This window comes from Alnus glutinosa, chromosome 9 (assembly GCF_958979055.1).
Source record: "Alnus glutinosa chromosome 9, dhAlnGlut1.1, whole genome shotgun sequence".
Lineage (NCBI taxonomy): Eukaryota > Viridiplantae > Streptophyta > Magnoliopsida > Fagales > Betulaceae > Alnus > Alnus glutinosa.
Window position 1 is genome coordinate 10,563,068 of NC_084894.1, and position 18,697 is coordinate 10,581,764.

An 18,697-nucleotide genomic window follows, 5' to 3' on the forward strand; every position below is an offset into this window, starting at 1 on the left:
ATTTAAGCAAGGATATTTTTATAAATTCCTTTAAATTTTGACCAACAACTAAATCTTAAAAGAAATTTCTCCATTTTTTTTTCTTCATAAAAATAGAGTATTTTAAAATTTTTGATAAGATATAATGAAAAATTATGACAGAGTATTGAAATTTAAAAAACTACTTTAAATTAACACTTTTTAAAATTTAAAATTATAATTGTAAAAATGATAAAAATTGAGAGTCGTCAGGAAAGTTTTTCCTTTCCATAATAATATTATTAAAAAAGCATACGTGAAATAAATTATATACTTTCTCACATGCGAACGCGTACATCGCGCTCTTGGGAACCGGGTCGGGAAGAATTATCATTTCTAAATAAGAAATTGCTGTCTGGATTGTAAAAGGTTAGCTCTCCAACTTTGACCGAGGAAAATGACAAGCAATTAATTAATAAGGCTGGAGGCTTCGGAGAAATAAAGCAACCTACTATATATAATGCATTGTTCATACATGTTTTCACAAGAAGGCATCGATCATGAGGCTTGGGGCAGATCAGCGACACCTCCTTCGTGGTTTTCTGTTATTGATTACCCTGTTTCTTGCATGGAGCATGTCCGTCGCCGGCACCAGTAAGCACCTTTTGTTCTATCACTTTTATGAAGGCCGTACCTTCATGATCGATTTGCTCTCTGCTTATCATGATCCTTTGATTAATTATAGTTGTTAATTAATTGTTTTCCATTCTTCTAACTTTTTAAAATATATTTGTTGCAATACTAAAATTACAGGCCGTGAGAGGATGCTGACAGTTCATACACAATATAGGGAAGAATTGTCCAGCACGGTCACTGCACGACCACGTTCACCGCCTCCGCCTCCGCCACGCAAACCACTACCTCCATCGCCTCCGCCCCCCAATGGGTCTAAGGGGCCAATCCCTTAATAGACATTCTCTGTATTTCATGTAGAGATGCATGTGCTATACATCTTACATGTGTCCCACATACGTAATGTTAATTCGCAGGGGGGGGGGAAGAAATAAATGATTTCTCTTTAATGTATTAGTCATCAATAGGCAAGTATCAACATATAAATAACTACACACGGCATATTGTGGTGTTAGAATATAGATTTTTCTGTATTGGGTTTTTATTTTCTATATATGTGTGATTATAATCAAATCATATGATCTTATTTGTATTGTTTTAACCTATCATCTTTTGTATTATTGTAAAGAGATCATCAAGAAATAAGAGTACAATGTAAGCGTATGAGCAATTTCTAGTGGTTCCTTTTTCCTATTGTTTTTGCTTCTGCTAGCTATTTCTTATTTTTAAATCTTTACAATCGGCATCAACTATTTAGAATATGCAACAAATCAAAAGAATTTGAAAGACTTTCAATGTTTAGGACCAGCGCACAGAGAGAGAGAGAGAGAGAGAGAGAGAGAGAGAGAGAGAGAGAGAGAGAGAGAGAGAGAGAGAGAGAGAGAGAGAGAGAGAGAGAGAGAGAGAGAGAGAGTAAAAAATAGGGTAAATGTATAATAAATTTTTGAGTCGACGTGCGATTTGAAAATGCTCACTCACTTTTTAATTTTCAACATCGACTCTTTAACTTTTTCGCGTTTTTGAATTGGGTCATTCTGTCACTTTTCCATCCAATTTTGCAAATTCCGTTTGGCTGAGTCACCATTTGTCCATGTAAGCATTGACAACTAAACCTAAAAACGATGCCGGTTCAATATTTCTTTAACACCTTAGCCCCAAATAATTTTTTTAATAATTTCATTTAAAAAGAATTTTTTCTTTTATTTTTTAAAAAGAAAAAAGAAAAAGAAAAAGGAAGGGTCGGCCGCCAGCCCCCTTGTGGGTTTGGGGGCACTTGCTACCACCCTTGGGAGGGGGGTGGTCTGCGAGCCACCACCTATTGGCAAGCACCAGTCAAAGTGCTTCAGAACATGGACATGGAGTAAAATATTTAGCGCTTCTTCCACAATAACGCTATCCCTAGGCCAAGCAGTTAAACATGCACTTAAGGCAGAATTGATCCTTTGCATAGTGAAGGTCATTGCTTCAACTGTGGGTGTATCTGTAGAAGACAGCAATTGAAATCCAGCATCTATCTGTGCCAACAAAACAGCAGCAGACCAAAATCCTCCACCAGATGCACCCCAGCCAACACCTAACCCTGGAGCAGGGCCTCCCCTGCCAAATATCTCAATGGACTGAACAAAGTGCCACTCTGAAGCAACTAACTTCATAAAAATATTTAAGAGACTTCTCAATTCAACCATAGACCCCTTAAGTATCCCATCCTCAAGTATTTTCCCTTCTTTTGAGATCCAATATTCTTGGGAAGGACTATGGACAGCATTCTTGGCTAGCTGGATCAACTTATCCATGTTTACCATAACCTGGAAAAATCCATGAAGGCAACATACAGAGAAGCTAATGATGTTTCATAATTACCTTGCTGTCTCAAATGACATAGTTCCTCGATGAAAGAGCCACTTCCAGCGGGATATTTTGAACTATTGGCACCTGAAATGCTCAAAAATCCATTTTTAACAAATTTGAGTCCAACCCTAGGTACAAACTCTGGCAGCCACGGCACGAGTTCACCACTTCCATGCAGGTTGACACTATCCTCTGGGACCACCCTTTCAAGCACTCTGCAAAGCATAAGCATGACAGCCGAATACACCCACAACAAGGGAGTTACAGAAGTATCTTGGAAAACAAAGTTACTCCCTATTCCTTTTTGCCATTCAAAGAGTTTTTGTCTAATGTGGATCATTCTTCAATGCTATCCACTTCATAGCTAAATCAACCATTGGACTGACACAACTCCATGACCAGACCTCTGTATCATCACCAGCATTCTCCTGTGAAAAGAGATATGGAAGTCTTCTAGCCAAAGCTTCCAAAACAAGGTATGCCTCCGTAGAGATAGAAGTGGAATTCACTAAGAAGACTATTCTGTATAAGTTTTTCAGGGACCCCAAATTTCTTAATTTCCCAGTTTTATTTGAAACAGAATGTCTGAAAAATGATTCTTTCCTTTTTCACTTTTGTCATTTACAGTCTGGGAAGGAGATAGACCTCACACCCAAAAGGCCGTGAGCTTCTTTTCAATTTATATGTTCATGATGAATCATGCATGGTTGTCTTTCAATCATACACAACTTTTTGAGTGAAGACAAACAAACAAACAAACAAACAGCCTTTCCCGCGGGAAAGTTTAACTCCTGATTTCCCAGACACAACCGTAATTGAAGTTACAAGGAAACTATCGGTTTTCACAAAGTCCAGCATATAGCATCCGGTTCGGGCAACTCATCAAACAACCGATGTGCATCTCTCTATTCATAGTTCTTGCCATACATGTCAATCAACGCACTAGAAATAACATGATTCGAATCGAACCCACGTCTCACAACCACCCCGTGAAAGCACCGGCGACCTTAACAAAAAGACCATAAAAAACTCTTGAGTGTCCGAAAAATCACGATTTAGTTTAAAATAAAGAGAAAGTGTAACAGTCCTCAAGGTCTGTTACTGATTTAGGACAGAATTGAGAGAATGAGAGGGAAGAATCGAGAGAAATAGATGGAGAAAAGAAGAAGAAATTGAGATTGAACAATTAGGGTTTACAAAGAACAATTGGCAATTCGAGGAGCCAGCCAACCTCCTAATCCAAATTTGATTTACAATCAACTTGAATGCCCATTCCTCACGTCTCTCGGCCCTTACATACAAGTTCCCTAGAGGCCCGCGCAAAGGAAATTATTTGAACGCTTAACAGAAATTCAAACTAAACGACATCGTTTACAAACAACTATAAACGGCAACGTTTATTCCATATAGCCTTGAAGCTTTGAAGAGCTGTACTAGTTTCCTTCCCCAGCATCCACGTACCCCAACACATGTCAATCAGCATCAACCATGTGTCAAGCTCCCTGGTGAGCTTGTTACAGAAAGGAAGTGCTTGGTGCGAACCACCCCCCTCCCAAGGGTGGTGGCAGGTGCCCCCAAACCCACAAGGGGGTGGCTGCCGCCACTGTAACCCTTCCTCCTCCTCCTTCTTTTTCTTTTTCTTTTTAAATAAAATTATTAAAAAAATTATTTGGGGCTGAAGTGTTGGAAATATTGAAACGGTGTCATTTTTAGGCTGGGTTGTTGATGCTTAAGTGAATAAACGGTGACTCAATCAAACAAAATTTGCAAAATTAGATGGAAAAGTGATGGAAGGACCCAATTCAAAAACACGAAAAAGCTAATGAGTCGGTATTGAAAATTAAAAGGTTATGGGGCATTTTCAAATCGTGCGTCGACTCAAGAATTTATTATACATTTATCTTAAAAAATACAATTGAGATGATGTATTTCAATAACAATTGTCTTATAGCTGATAATAATCTTTAGCGACGACAGAATTCATCTTTAATAATATTGCCATTGTCTCTGAAAAATAGGCATGTAGCCAGCCTTGTCGTCGCTGATATTTGATATTTTTTCTTTAATTTTCTTTTTGATAATTTTAACTTTTTGCCTATTGTTGTTTTAGTTTGTACTCATTATGAGAAATATATAGATATACAGACCTAACAAGTAAGGTATAATAGAAAATTCATTACAATAAAAATTCTCTTCACAACACTACTTTTAAACAATGTGTAACTTGTATAAACTAAACAAAATCAAACAAAACTTGTCATAATAGACTTGCCCCCCGGCCCTAAAAAAAGATGAATCTAGGCATAAATATTAAAATGAAAAACTTTTAGTTGCCCACATTAATGAAAGATTAACTACATGAATCACACTCCATTGATTGAGCAGTCTTGGCAGAAGCAACAAGTGATGGTATTTATACCATCAAACTTAACTTCTATAGACTGCAAGTTATTCAGTAGAAGAACTGGCCGCCTAAAGTTCTACATGACCTTCTGTCATCGATCTCGTTGTTGTTTCTCATGCTCCAACTTCTAATTGTGTTACAAAATGTTGACGGACCATCTAATCCTAAACTAATGTTCAGTTTGTTTTGACGTAAAATATTTTGAACATTTTTCGGTGTTTGGTAGAAGCGAAAATATTTGTCATCGGAAATCATTTTCAGTTTAATTGTAAAAGCCTTTTTAATTTTTGAACAATGAGAAAATCGTAAATCGTTTTCTAGATTTAAACTCTTCATTCTTGCACGCATATTTGTGGGAATCCGCTACTACCAGGCATTGGAGTCTGTTGGTAGCCCGACTCTATTGCCAAAGATCCCCGAATTTGGTATCCAATTGCCGGAATCCGGCGGACCAAATTCTGGTCAAACTGGTTGGAATTTGACCAGCACTAGGCAGATCACGGCGGACCAAATTTTGGCTAAACTAGCCGAAATCTAACTAGTACGGTTGGAATCCGACCGTATTGTACGAATTCTGGCCAGCTTGGTCGGAATCTAGAAATTTCTGTTGGATTCCGACTATATTGGTCAGATTCCAGCCAATCTGGCCAGAATTTGGTTTGTCGAAATCCGGCGACGGTGGCCAGATGACGCCGGATTCCGGCGACAGTTGCCGGATTTCGTTTTACACTGTTGATGATTTTTTCGTAAGAGCCAAAAGCCAAAAAATATTTTCAAGGAAATTTATTTATTTATTTTCTTCTGAAAAACGATTTCGTTGAAAATATTTTACGACCGAAAACATTTTGCCATAAAAATAAAAAGCTGAAGAAATCTTTGATTAAATAATTAGAAAGTGGCAATCACGCACTTGGGAGAGTCCAAGGTCCAGAGAATTAAAAATTATTCAATGCATGTATATGTATATAAGCCCAACTTAAAAGGAAGTAAAAACCACCAAAAACACCTCCCCACCACCCACTGCATTAGAGATTTCAAGTACATGCCCATGAATGCAGTCCTGGCTAGCTGGAATTCTCAGCCATGAAATGTTTAATGATTTGCATCAATTCATTTGCTGCTTCTGAATTAGGATCAATAGTGAAGAAACCGTGCTGTTTTCCTTCAAACTCCACATACTCAATCTTCTTTCCCCAATTCCTAAGCCGCCTTGCATAATCTGCAGCTCTGTCTTTCAGTAAATCACTTCCCCCAACTATCACCAGGATGGGATCAAGATCCACTGCTTCAAGATTGCGGCTTGATGGCCCAAATGGGTTTACTAGTGGGTGATCAGTAGTATCTCCAATTGGAATAGATAGCCTCCAAAACCTACCCATTTATATAAAACAATTTTATATAAGATGCTAAAATTCCTTGCATTAATTCGATTAGGCAATTGGCTTTCTTTCTTATAAAGTATTTGTTTATTCAAAAGTTGATTTTCGCTGTCACGTTATCCCAATTGTATGATAGCCGTATAATAGTATACTAAATAGCATATATATATATATATATATATATATATATATATATATATATATATATATATATATATATATATATATAACTTGATAATGTGGCAGAAAATCAGCCATTAGATCACCACTTATTACAAAAATAAATAAAGGCTAATTTACACCGTCACGTCATCTCAATTGTATAACAATCATATAACAATCTACTAACTATACTTGGGGTCTGTTTAGGTTTACGATGCAAAAAGTGTGATCTAAAAATAGCGAGTTTAAGACACGTGATTTGAAAATGCAGTAAAATATTTGGTAAAAGCAAAGTTTTACATTTTAAATCGTGCTGTTTTTTTTTTTTTTTAAAAAAAAAAAAAAACCGTCTTAGGAATAATTCTAGAAGTCACTATTTTGTCATTCTTATGTCTCTCCAATAATTACGTGGCTTTTAAAATCATCACTTGATTATAGTAGGTAATCACAAGAATAACAAAAGAATGACTTTTAACATTACTCTATAATTTTCACAATTTGATTTAAAAGCTTTTTTTTTTTTTTCCTCTACAAAATCGCATCACAATGTTCAAACGCACCCTTACTCATAAATAAGTAACGTAATATAACACTTCAATTTATTTATTTTTTTTAAAAAAGAAAAAAAGAAAAAAAATTAAGAGTAACGTAATACAAACCTGTCAATGAGAGCATTCACAGTGGGTTATGTAAAACCCACTGTGAATCTATAATAGATAAGAAACTCACAAAAACATCACTCCATCCGATTATGTATACCAATGCCAAAGTAGATCCGAGCTCCATTTGTGAACAGTGTCACGCCACATGGAGCGTGACATTGTTCACATACGTATCAATATTATATTGTTTTTCTTCCGTTCTCTCTCTCGAAGATTCTTTCTTCTTCTTCTTCTCTGCGCGTGTTCTTCTCTGGGTTTTCTTCTCTTGCGGCAGCTTCGGGATTCCGACGGGAGAGACGCCTCCCCTCCTCTTCCTGCTCAATCAACGACACATTTCGACGGGGGAGACTCCACCATCTCCTCGTACCGCTCGGCTTGCTCTGCCAGCTTTGCCTTAATCTTCCCTGGTCAGTGAGGAAGCCATTGGAGGCTTTGGAGCGAACAGAGAGAGAGAGAGAGAGACAGAAATTCCAAGAAAAATTCCATCCCTCCAAGAAAAATTCCAGCCGAAGAAGAGAGCAAAAAGAAATTGAAATCTTGCACCCAATCTAGATAACAAGGAGGAAAAGAAGCTCCAAACCGTGGTGGGTCAGAGAAACATCAGCTTCACTCCTCAAATCCTAGAGAGAGCCTTAGAGGAAGAAAAAATTCTGCTGCTGTGAAGCATTTTCTCTTAAAACGATGGGCTAGAGGTCCTAGAGAGAGCAGATTGGAAAGGAAGGACACTCCGAAAATTTCTAGGTGTAGAGTGGAGAGCGGTTTCTAGAGAACTCACAGGGCAGAGAGGAGAGAGGTTTTTAACCAAAAAAAAAAAAATAAAAAAAAAGAGAATAAAAATGATTATTTTAATAAAATAGATAAAAATTTAGATAATCGGATAGAGGGTAATTTTGAGAGTGATTAACTAAACTAGCAAAATGTGTGTTTCGATTATCTAGAATAGATAAAATTTTACATCACCCACTAGTACTGCTTTGAGCTCCAAATTCAGAAAAGCCTCCTTTGGTCCTTCAGCCTCGTACTTGGTCCTTACGGTGCCACCAAAAAACAACGCCAATAAACCATACCCCCTCACCCGAACCGGACCCAACTCTGGCGACCTGGATCATAACCAAACCGCCAAATTGTGAGCGATATTCTCACCCGCCGAGTCACCTGACAAGAAAACGTTACCAAAATTAGCCACCTCAGTTACCCACGAGTCCGGCTCGCGGGACACGACTTGGGCTTGGAGCCACTTGACGGCCAAGAAGCCATCCTCGATAGCAGCCGAGAGCCGACTCTCTGGACTCAACCGATAGTCCGGAGACACGACCACGGCTTGCAGCTCCAAAGCAAGGCGGAAACAGTAGTTCTGACAGTTGGGCCACGTGCGGGAGCCAATGCAGAAGCCGCCGCTGTGGATGTAGTAAAAGACATGGAGCATGGAGGTGGAAGAGGGCCAGAAAGTGGCCGGCTTGTAGAGGCAGAGCTGAAGGTTGTTAGCAGCGTCTAAAACGACGTCCGATCCTCCCATAGAACAGAGCCGTCATCGTGGACGGGGACGTTGAAGCTTGGTTTGGAAGAGTGGACGATGGAACCGTTGCTGTAGACATCGAGGACACCTCGGCAATCGTCAGCCACGTGGGGTGGAATAGTAGCGGCAGAGGCAACGGTGTCGGACATTGTTTGGTTGTTTGGGTGTCTGCGGAGGGAATTGATCGAAGGAAGTGATCAGAAGGGTTAAGAAGAAGAAAAGGAATTAAGAATGCATGGGACAAAAGAGTTGGGGGCCGGCAGTTGGTGTGGCGATCGAATGGCATTTTCTTTTTGTTGTTTTGTAGGGGTGGGTGCCTTAAATACTTAAATGGGACACTGGTTTGGATCCAAGAAGATAATGTTGGTCATGGTTTATGTCCTACGTTATTGCCCGCGAAAGAAATGATAAAATCTGTTATCTCCGTCTAGGACTGTTAAACATGAAACCGGCCACATCATGCAAAAGCGCTAAAAGGCAAGGACTAAGAAATTGAATGAACACTCGAAGGTAGAAATGTCGTTGGTCCCCCTTTCTTACTTTAAAGCGAAAAGAAGAAGAAGGTGCGCTCTATCCAGTCAATTCCCATTTCTCAAAAGTCAAAACTGGAACAAACTTTGATACGTAACTGAAAAAAATAAAAATAAAAAACTTTGTTTTCTTCTCAATCTTTATATTTTGTAACTTCTCATGGTTGTGAGAATTGAGTCGCATATTATTTTTGAATAATGCTAAATGTATTAATTTTTTTATTAAAATTATATGAAATTTATTTATTGGAGATAATCAAAACAATTAAAAAAAGAAATGTACGTTATGGGTACCAATGAATAAGCTTAACATCATCTTACTATTCATCTCTTAGTAAAAAATTTAGTACCTCTAGCATTACTCATTTTTTTCCCTGAAAAAGAATTTAGATGATAAATATGAATATATATGTGTGTGTGTGTGTGTGTGTGTGTGTGGGGGGGGGGGGGGGGGGGAGGGGGGGGGAATGGGCTTTTTACATGGGTCTCGGGTTTGCCCAATAAGGGTGGGTACACGAAGTGACCCTACCTTGAAGAATTTTTCATTATAAAAAAACAAAAAAAAAAAGACTTCTCACCACCAACAACCCTAGAGAGAGAGAGAGAGAGAGAGAAAGAGACTTTCCTCGAGATTTTTGAGTTCTAAATGCAAAAGCTTCCACCTTTAAGGTAATTAAGAGAACTACACTTCTAGCACCCAAGAGAATAAATCGCATAAAATAATGTTAAGTATCGATAAAAATGCATAAAATACTTAAATTTAGAGTGTGGGAACACCCTAGAAGAATAGGAGTGAACCGAGCATGAAATTGGGTTGAAGTCAAAGAATAGGGTTTCTATGAAACAGGGACTAGTCGACTGAGACATGAATGACACGTGACAAGAAGATGTGAAATCTTTGGCCTCAAGTTAAGTGACACATGGAAAGTGATATCTTGGTCAACCAAAACACGTGTCTATTTGACAATGTCAAGGCCCAAATACTATAAAAATCATCGATATAAAAGATGCAAACTAAACCTTAAAATACAATCAAGCCCCAAATACTAAGCCTACAACACTACCTAAAAGTACTAATTACCATGAGCGGCCTTAAAAATCCTGAAACCAGTCCACAAACCTTAACTAAATTGATATCACTACGCCAAATGGCCGCATCTGTTTTGAGGTCCATCTTGCATCCAACATCTTAGGAAGAATTGGCTACATTGCAAATTTTTAAAACTTGGCTGTGGTGCATTCCAAGTTTTTTCACTTTGGAGGTAAGATTGCAATTTGGGTGAAACATTGGAGGGGTAAAATGTAATTTTCTCGAGAATATAAGATATGGTTCCATTATAGGTAATTATTCCTTATAAGATAATTATCTTATAGAATTGATTGGAATAAGATTTAATATTAATGAAATATGATCGATTTGATGATCATACTTATCTTTAGCTTGACCTATCTCAATTCTCCTACAAATATATATATATATATTTTTTTTTTGTATAGTAAATTTCATCAAAACATAAAAGAAAGATGTATCCCTTTTGGGCCAATCTTTGTATATGCTTTCTCTCTTTCTTCCACTTTTATATTTGATTTTTCATTGCATTATAAGTTCTTTTATGCTGCATGGCAGTGAAAGAGAGATCTATTGGCTTATAAGAAAAAAGATAAATTTAATTATTTATATTCTAACACTATCCCTCACGTGTGAGCTCAATTAAACTTCTTCTTAATAGGTGATGCCCAACATATAGAATATTTAATTGAAATTTGAGGTGAATGACAGAGATATGGTTCGAATTCATAACCTATGTTCTTATGAGTAATTAATGCTACAAGTTTCCCTTGTATCCATTAAAAAATGACGCGACTTTTAAAATCACCATTAAATTAAAATTCAATAGTGATTTATTACAAATCTAATAGTGATTTTAAAAGTCATGTCAATTTTGGGGGACACAAGAGGGACATAAAGAGGACTTGTAGCATTTGGCATCAACAAAACTCTAGCAAATCTTATCTCTAGATGAACCATGCTTTTGTTGAAAGTTGAGGATTAAGGTATTTTACAATTTTAAAGAAATTTTAGATTATCAAATTATGTGAATTCAAGCCGTTTTTTACATTGAACGGTGTAAAAAATGCTACCTATTAAATATATGACATGTTACTGAGGCAATAAAAAAAATTCATTCTAAAATACTTTCTTTCTTTCTTTTTTTTTTCTTTTTTTTTTTTTTTTTTTTTTTTTTACACTTTTAAAGAGACGCTTATTTTTTACTAAACTAAAAGACAGTGTTTTGCTCAAACATTTTCTACAACATAAGATGCAAGAATCTCATAAAAATATACTCAAAATTTTTTATTAATAACATGTCATATTTTTAATATGTAACATTTTTTATTTTATTAGATTTATAAAATGACACAAATTCATATAATTTAAAAATATAAAATTTTTAAAAAATTATATGGAATCATCATCCGAATTCCGAAAGCTGAACACTACGGACCATTCAAAGCTAAACCGCGTACATCTGATTGCAAAAGTGTGCGCTGTTTGTGCCCACAAATTTGTCATGAATTGAAGATTAATGCTTACTACCTAGCTAGTTGAATTGTCAATCATTTTTTTTTAAAAAAAAATTAATGCTATATGTACACTACACATCCACGTACGTGAAGCATGGAAACAGTAATAAGTATCTCCTTTTTTTTTTAAAAAAAAAAAAAATTTAAATTAATTTTTTTTTTTTAAAGATTCAAACAAGGTATGGTATTTTTGCAAATTCTGTTAAATTTTGACAAATATCTAAATCCTTAAAAGAATTTTTTTTTTCTTTTCATTTTTTTTTTTATAAAAAAATAAGAGTATTTTAAAAATTTTGACAAGATATAATAAAAAATTATAATTAAATGTTAAAATTGAAAAAAATTTAAAAAATACTTTAAATGAACACTTTTTAAAGTTTGAAATTATAATTGGATGAAATATCGAGAGTTGTAAGCAAAGTTTTTTCTTTTCATAATAATATTATTAAAAGAGCATTCAAGAAATACATGTTATTAAAAGTATTATGTAATTCTCACATGATTAGCATACGTACATCACGCTTTTGGAGACCGCGTCAGGAAGAATTATCATTTCTAAGAATTGCGGTCTGGATTTTACGAGGTTAGCTCGCCAACTCTGACCGAGGAAAAGAAAAAGCAAGAAGGCTGGAGGCTTCGCAGAAATAAAGCAACTACTATATATATATATATATATATATATATATATATATATATATATATATATATAATGCATTGTTCATACATGTTTTCGCAAGGCATCGATCATGAGGCTTGGGGCAGATCAGCGACACCTCCTTCGTGGTTTTCTGTTATTGATTACCCTGTTTCTTGCATGGAGCATGTCCGTCGCCGGCACCAGTAAGCACCTTTTGTTCTATCATTTTTATGAAGGCCGTACCTTCATGATTTGCTCTCTGCTTATCATGATCCTTTGATTAATTCTGGTTGTTAATTAATTGTTTTCCATTTCTATTTTTTTTTTTTTAAATATATTGTGGTGATATATTTGTTGCAATACTAAAATTGCAGGCCGTGAGAGGATGCTGACATTTCATACACAATATAGGGAAGAATTGTCCAGCACGGTCACTGCACAACCACGTTCAACACCTCCGCCTCCACTTCCGCCACACAAACCACTACCTCCATCGCCTCCGCCCCCCAAAGGGTCTAAGGGGCCAATCCCTTAATAGACATTCTCTGTATTTCATGTAGAGATGCATGTGCTATACATCTTACATGAGTCCCACTAACGTAATGGTAATTTTAAAAAAGATGATGAGAAAAGAATAGGAGAAGAAATAAATGATTTCTCTTTAATATATTAGTCATCAATAGGCAAGTATCAACATATAAATAACTACACACGTCATATTGTGGTGTTAGAACATGGATTTTTCTATTTTGGGTTTTTATTTTCTATATATGTGTGAATGTAATCAAATCATATGATCTTATTTGTATTGTTTTAACCTATCATCTTTTGTATTATTGTAAAGAGATCATCAAGAAATAAGAGCACAATGTAAGCGTAAGAGCAATTTCAAGTGGTTCTTTTTTCCTTATTGCTTTTGCTTCTGCTAGCTATTTCTTATTTTAAAATCTTTACCATCGGCATCAACTATTTAGAATATGCAACAAATCAAAAGAATCTGAAAGACTTTCAATGTTTAGGACTAACACGCAGAGAGAGAGAGTGAGAGAGAGAATAAAAAATAGGGTAAATGTATAATAAATTTCCTAGTCGGCACGCGATTTGAAAATGCCCCGTAACTTTTTAATTTTCAATATTGCCTCTTTAACTTTTTCGCGTTTTTGAATTGGGTCTTTCGTCACTTTTCCATCCAATCTTACAAATATTGTTTGGCTGAGTCACTATTTGTTCATGTAAGCATCGACAACTAAACCTAAAAACGACGCCGTTTCAATATTTCTTTAACACATAGGGTTGGCTGCCAGCCCCCATGAGGGTTTGGAAGCACTTCCTGCCACCCTTGGGAGGGGGGTGGTCTGTGAGCCACCCCCTATTGGCAAGCACCGGTCAAAGTGCTTCAGAACATGAACATGGAGTAAAATATTTAGCGCTTCTTCCACAATAAGGCTATCCTTAGGCCCAGCAGTTAAACATGCGCTTAAGGCAGAATTGATCCTTTGCATAGTGAAGGTCATTGCTTCAACTGTGGGTGTATCTGTAGAAGACAGCAATTGAAAAATTTTGAGCAAGTAAATGAGAAATCCTGCATCTATCTGTGCCAACAAAACTGCAGCAGACCAAAATCCTCCACCAGATGCACCCCAGCCAACACCCAACCCTGGAGCAGGGCGTTCCCTGCCAAATATCTCAATGGACTGAACAAAGTGCCACTCTGAAGCAACTAACTTCATAAAAATGTTTAAGAGACTTCTCAATTCAACCATAGACCCCTTAAGTATCCCATCCTCAAGTATTTTCCCTTCTTTTGAGATCCAATATTCTTGGGAAGGACTATGGACAGCATTCTTGGCTAGCTGGATCAACTTATCCATGTTTACAATAACCTGGAAAAATCCATGAAGGCAACATACAGAGAAGCTAATGATGTTTCATAATTACCTTGCTGTCTCAAATGACATAGTTCCTTGATGAAAGAGCCACTTCCAGCGGGATATTTTGAACTATTGGCACCTGAAATGCTCAAAAATCCATTTTTAACAATTTTGAGTCCAACCTTAGGTACAAACTCTGGCAGCCACGGCACGAGTTCACCACTTCGATGCAGGTTGACACCATCCTCTGGGACCACCCTTTCAAGCACTCTGCAAAGCATAAGCATGACAGCCGAATACACCCACAACAAGGGAGTTACAGAAGTATCTTGGAAAACAAAGTTACTCCGTATTCCTTTTTGCCATTCAAAGAGTTTTTGTCTAATGTGGATCATTCTTCAGTGCTATCCACTTCATAGCTAAATCAACCATTGGACTGACACAACTCCAAGACCAGACCTCTGTATCATCACCAGCATTCTCCTGTGAAAAGAGATTTGGAAGTCTTCTAGCCAAAGCTTCCAAAACAAGGTATGCCTCCGTAGAGATAGAAGTGAATTCACTAAGAAGACTATTCTATATAAGTTTTTCAGGGTAATTTCCCAGTTTTATTTGAAACAGAATGTCTGAAAAATGATTCTTTTCCTTTTTCACTTTTGTCATTTACAGTCTGGGAAGGAGATCGACGTCACACCCAAAAGGCCGTGAGCTTCTTTTCAATTTATATGTTCATGATGAATCATGCATGGTTGTCTTTCTATCACACACAACTTTTTGAGTGAAGACAAACAAACAAACAACCAAACAACCTTTCCCGCGGGAAAGTTTAACTCCTGGTTTCCCAGACACGACCGTAATTGAAGTTACAAGGAAACTATCGGTTTTCACAAAGTCCAGCATATAGCATCCGGTTCGGGCAACTCATCAAACAACCGATGTGCATCTCTCTATTCATAGTTCTTGCCATACATGTCAATCAACGCACTAGAAATAACATGATTCGAATCGAACCCACGTCTCACAACCACCCCCGTGAAAGCACCGGCCACCTTAACAAAAAGACCATAAAAAACTCTGAGTCTTCGACACGATTTAGTTTAAAATAAAGAGAAAGGAAGTCGGCCCGACCTCTGTCGTGGCTTGAGGCCACCCCTTCCCAAGGGTGGCGGCAGGTGCCCCCAAGGGACAAACCTTTCCTTTTTTTAAAAAAAAAATAAAATTATTAAAAAAATTATTTGGTGCTGAGGTGTTAAGGAAAAATTGAAACAGTGTCATTTTTAGTCTAAGTTGTCGATGCTTACGTAGACAAATGGTAACTCAGCCAAATGAAATTTGCAAAATTAGATGAAAAAGTGATGGAATGACCCAATTCAAAAACTCGAAAAAGTTAATGAGTCAATGTTAAAAATTAAAAGTTATAAATCATTTTCAAATCACACGTCGACTCCAAAATTTATTATACATTTATCCTAAAGAAATACAACTGAGATGATGTCTTTTAGTAACAATTGTCTAATAGCTGATAATAATCTTTAGCGATGACAAAATTCATCGGTTATAATATTGCCGTTGTCACTGAAAAATAGGCATGTAGCCAGCCTTGTCATCGCTAATACTTGATATTTTTTCTTTAATTTTCTTTTCGATAATTTCAACTTTTTTGCCTATTGTTGTTTTAGTTTGTACTCATTATGAGAAATAGATATACAGACCTAACTAGTAAGGTATAATAGAAAATTCATTACAATAAAAATTCTCTTCACAACACTATTTTTAAACAACGTGTAACTTGTATATACTAAACAAAATCAAACAAAACTTGTCATAATAGACTTGCCCCCCGGCCCTGAAAAAAGATGAATCTAGGCATAAATATAAAATGAAAAACTTTTAGTCGCCCACATTAATGAAAGATTAACTACATGAATCACACTCCATTGATTGAGCAGTCTTGGCAGAAGCAACAAGTGATGGTATATATACCATCAAACTAAAATTCCATAGACCGCAAGTTATTCAGTAAAAGAACTGGCGACCTAAAGTTCTACATGACCTTCTGTCATCGATCTCGTTGTAGTTTCTCGTGCTCCAACTTCTAATGGTGTTACAAAATGTTGACGGACCATCTAATCTTAAACTAATGCTCAGTTTGTTTTAGCATAAAATGTTTTTGTCATTTTTCGGTGTTTGGTGGGGTCGAAAATAATGGTCAATGGAAATTATTTTCAATTTGACCGTAAAAACCTTTTTAATTTTTGAAAAACGTGAAAATCATAAATCGGTTTTTGGATTTAAATTTTTCATTCTTGCACGCATGTTTGTGGGAATCCGCCACTACAGGGCATTGGAGTTTATTAGTAGCCCAACTCTATCGCCAAAGATCCTCGAATTTGTTATCGATTGCCAAAATCCAACGAACCAAATTCCAGTCAAACTGGCTTGAATCTATCCAGCACTCACCAGATTCTGGCGGACCAGATTTTGGCCAAACTAGTCGAAATCTGACTAGTACGGCTGGAATCCGGCCATATTGTCCGAATTTTGGCCAGCTTGGTCAAAATTTGGAAATTTCTTTCAGATTTCGGCCGTATTGGTCAAATTCCAGTCAATCTGGCAACAGCGGCCGGATGATGCCAGATTTCGGCGACAGTTGCCGAATTTCATTTTACACCGTTGGTGATTTTTTCGTATGAGTCTAAAGCCGAAAAATATTTTCAAGAATTATTATTATTATTATTATTATTATTTTTTTTTTTTTCTGAAAAATGATTTAGTTGTGAAAATTGAAATTGACTTCTAAGTGTATGTGTGTGCACAAAGTGTTAACAAAATAATAACAATGCGGAATTTCAATAACACAAGAATTTTTGTTAACGAAGTGAAAAAATCAATATGAGAAAAAATCACTCCAGGGCAGCCAAACCCAGAATATCCACTATTCAAAAGACAAGACTAGTTACAAAGTAGTAGCACTCACATACTCCTGATGTAGTGGTCGTACCTTGCACTCTAACGTGTAACCCAACACGAATGCCTCTCAACCAGGTTTTCTACCTGAAGGAGTCTTCAATGAAATCCTTTACCTTAAGGCCAACCCCTAAGATAAACTTCAGATTAAGCACAGCAACAACACACACAGCAACGACTTCAGAGAGATAAACTCAGCTCAATAATCTCACAATATAGCTCTCTAAGTACTAATGGAATTCAATGCCGAATTCTTGCTGTTCTCAAGCCTAGGGATCTCTATTTATAGGCTGATGGTTCAAATGAGCGTTTGGCTTGATAAAAACTAGGCGCTGTCATGAGCCGTCCGGAAGGACAATTGTGTAATCAATTGTCCGAGAATTTCGCTGTAATTCTTTCCTGTTTCTGAGCCGCGTCCAGACAATGGTGGCCTGTCGTCCGAACAATTGCACGTCCGCTGCAAGTAATTTGCATATAAAGGCTTCGCGTGTCTGGACCAGGGGGATGATCGTTTGGACGGTTGATTTGATGCACGCAATTTCCATATCTGATGCACGCGCGTCCGGACCATGTTGACTAGCGTCCGGACGTCTGGATTTGAATTGCGATACTTGCCTTATGGATGAGCGCGTTCGAACGGGAATCCACGTCGTCCGGACTGTTGCAGCGATCTTCCCATAACTGTGATTTGGAAAGAAATCCTGAAGCTTGTCGAACATTGAGAGTTGTCCGGATGTGCTGTTGAAATGTCCGGACGGATGCAAGTTGGAGCAAATCGAAACTTCTCGACAGGGGAAGGTCCAGACGAAAAGTTCTCGTTGTCTGGACGGATGATGCTTTAGACAGATGTGCATCTGAACGGTATGACATGTTGTCCGGACGGATGGTACTTAGGATAGATGGGTGTCCGGACGGTATGACACATCGTTCGGACTGCTGATAGGGAACCGAATTTTTTGGCTTGCAAACTGTGTAGAATCTTTTAGAAGCACTTCTGAATAGTGAAATCCCTGTTAGAAAGCATCATTACATAGAAGTGATTTTATCCAACAGAATGTGGCCAATTACAAACTAACAAACTCCCCCTTTGGCCATTCTGGGACAAAAATCACTTGACCGGTTTAAAAATACAATCCCGGTCCAAATCAAAAATTACTCTCCATTTTTGTCACAAAGGGACAAAGGGTAAACAGAGTAATAAAAAGGATACACACCAAAAATTACTCCCCTTAAAGGTCTTAGAAGGACCAGGGAAACAGAGTAATAAAGTCATTAAGTGTAAAACAAAAGGACTGAATAAAAACATCAAACTAAAATGTGGAAAGAAGAGCAGCATGGTTAGGTCCTTCACAAGTATAATAACACACGCATGTATCACAGTCTGAGAAACCAGTCAAAGAGCAAGTCAAAATTATGCAAACATATAGTCGACAAGGATAGGATAGGCAAATATTTCCCTGCAAACATAATTATGAAAATAGCTTGCTCAACTCATGCAATATATGTGTGTGAAGGCTTTTTCAAAGGTATGACTTTCACTGATA

The 18,697-nt window shown here is 37.0% G+C and overlaps 2 long non-coding RNA genes and 1 pseudogene across 2 annotated transcripts; 2 read left to right on the forward strand and 1 right to left on the reverse strand.

Annotated features, from left to right (window-relative positions):
• The first annotated feature begins 365 nt into the window (after positions 1-365).
• LOC133878700 (uncharacterized) lies at positions 366-1,261 on the forward strand. Its single transcript, XR_009901954.1, has 2 exons — positions 366-612; positions 772-1,261. It is a non-coding gene; the product is annotated as an uncharacterized LOC133878700 (long non-coding RNA).
• A 4,646-nt stretch (positions 1,262-5,907) lies between these two features.
• On the reverse strand, positions 5,908-8,792 carry LOC133877888 (carboxylesterase 15-like; annotated as a pseudogene).
• A 3,587-nt stretch (positions 8,793-12,379) lies between these two features.
• On the forward strand, positions 12,380-13,225 carry LOC133877039 (uncharacterized). Its single transcript, XR_009901643.1, has 2 exons — positions 12,380-12,518; positions 12,690-13,225. It is a non-coding gene; the product is annotated as an uncharacterized LOC133877039 (long non-coding RNA).
• Positions 13,226-18,697: the final 5,472 nt, after the last annotated feature.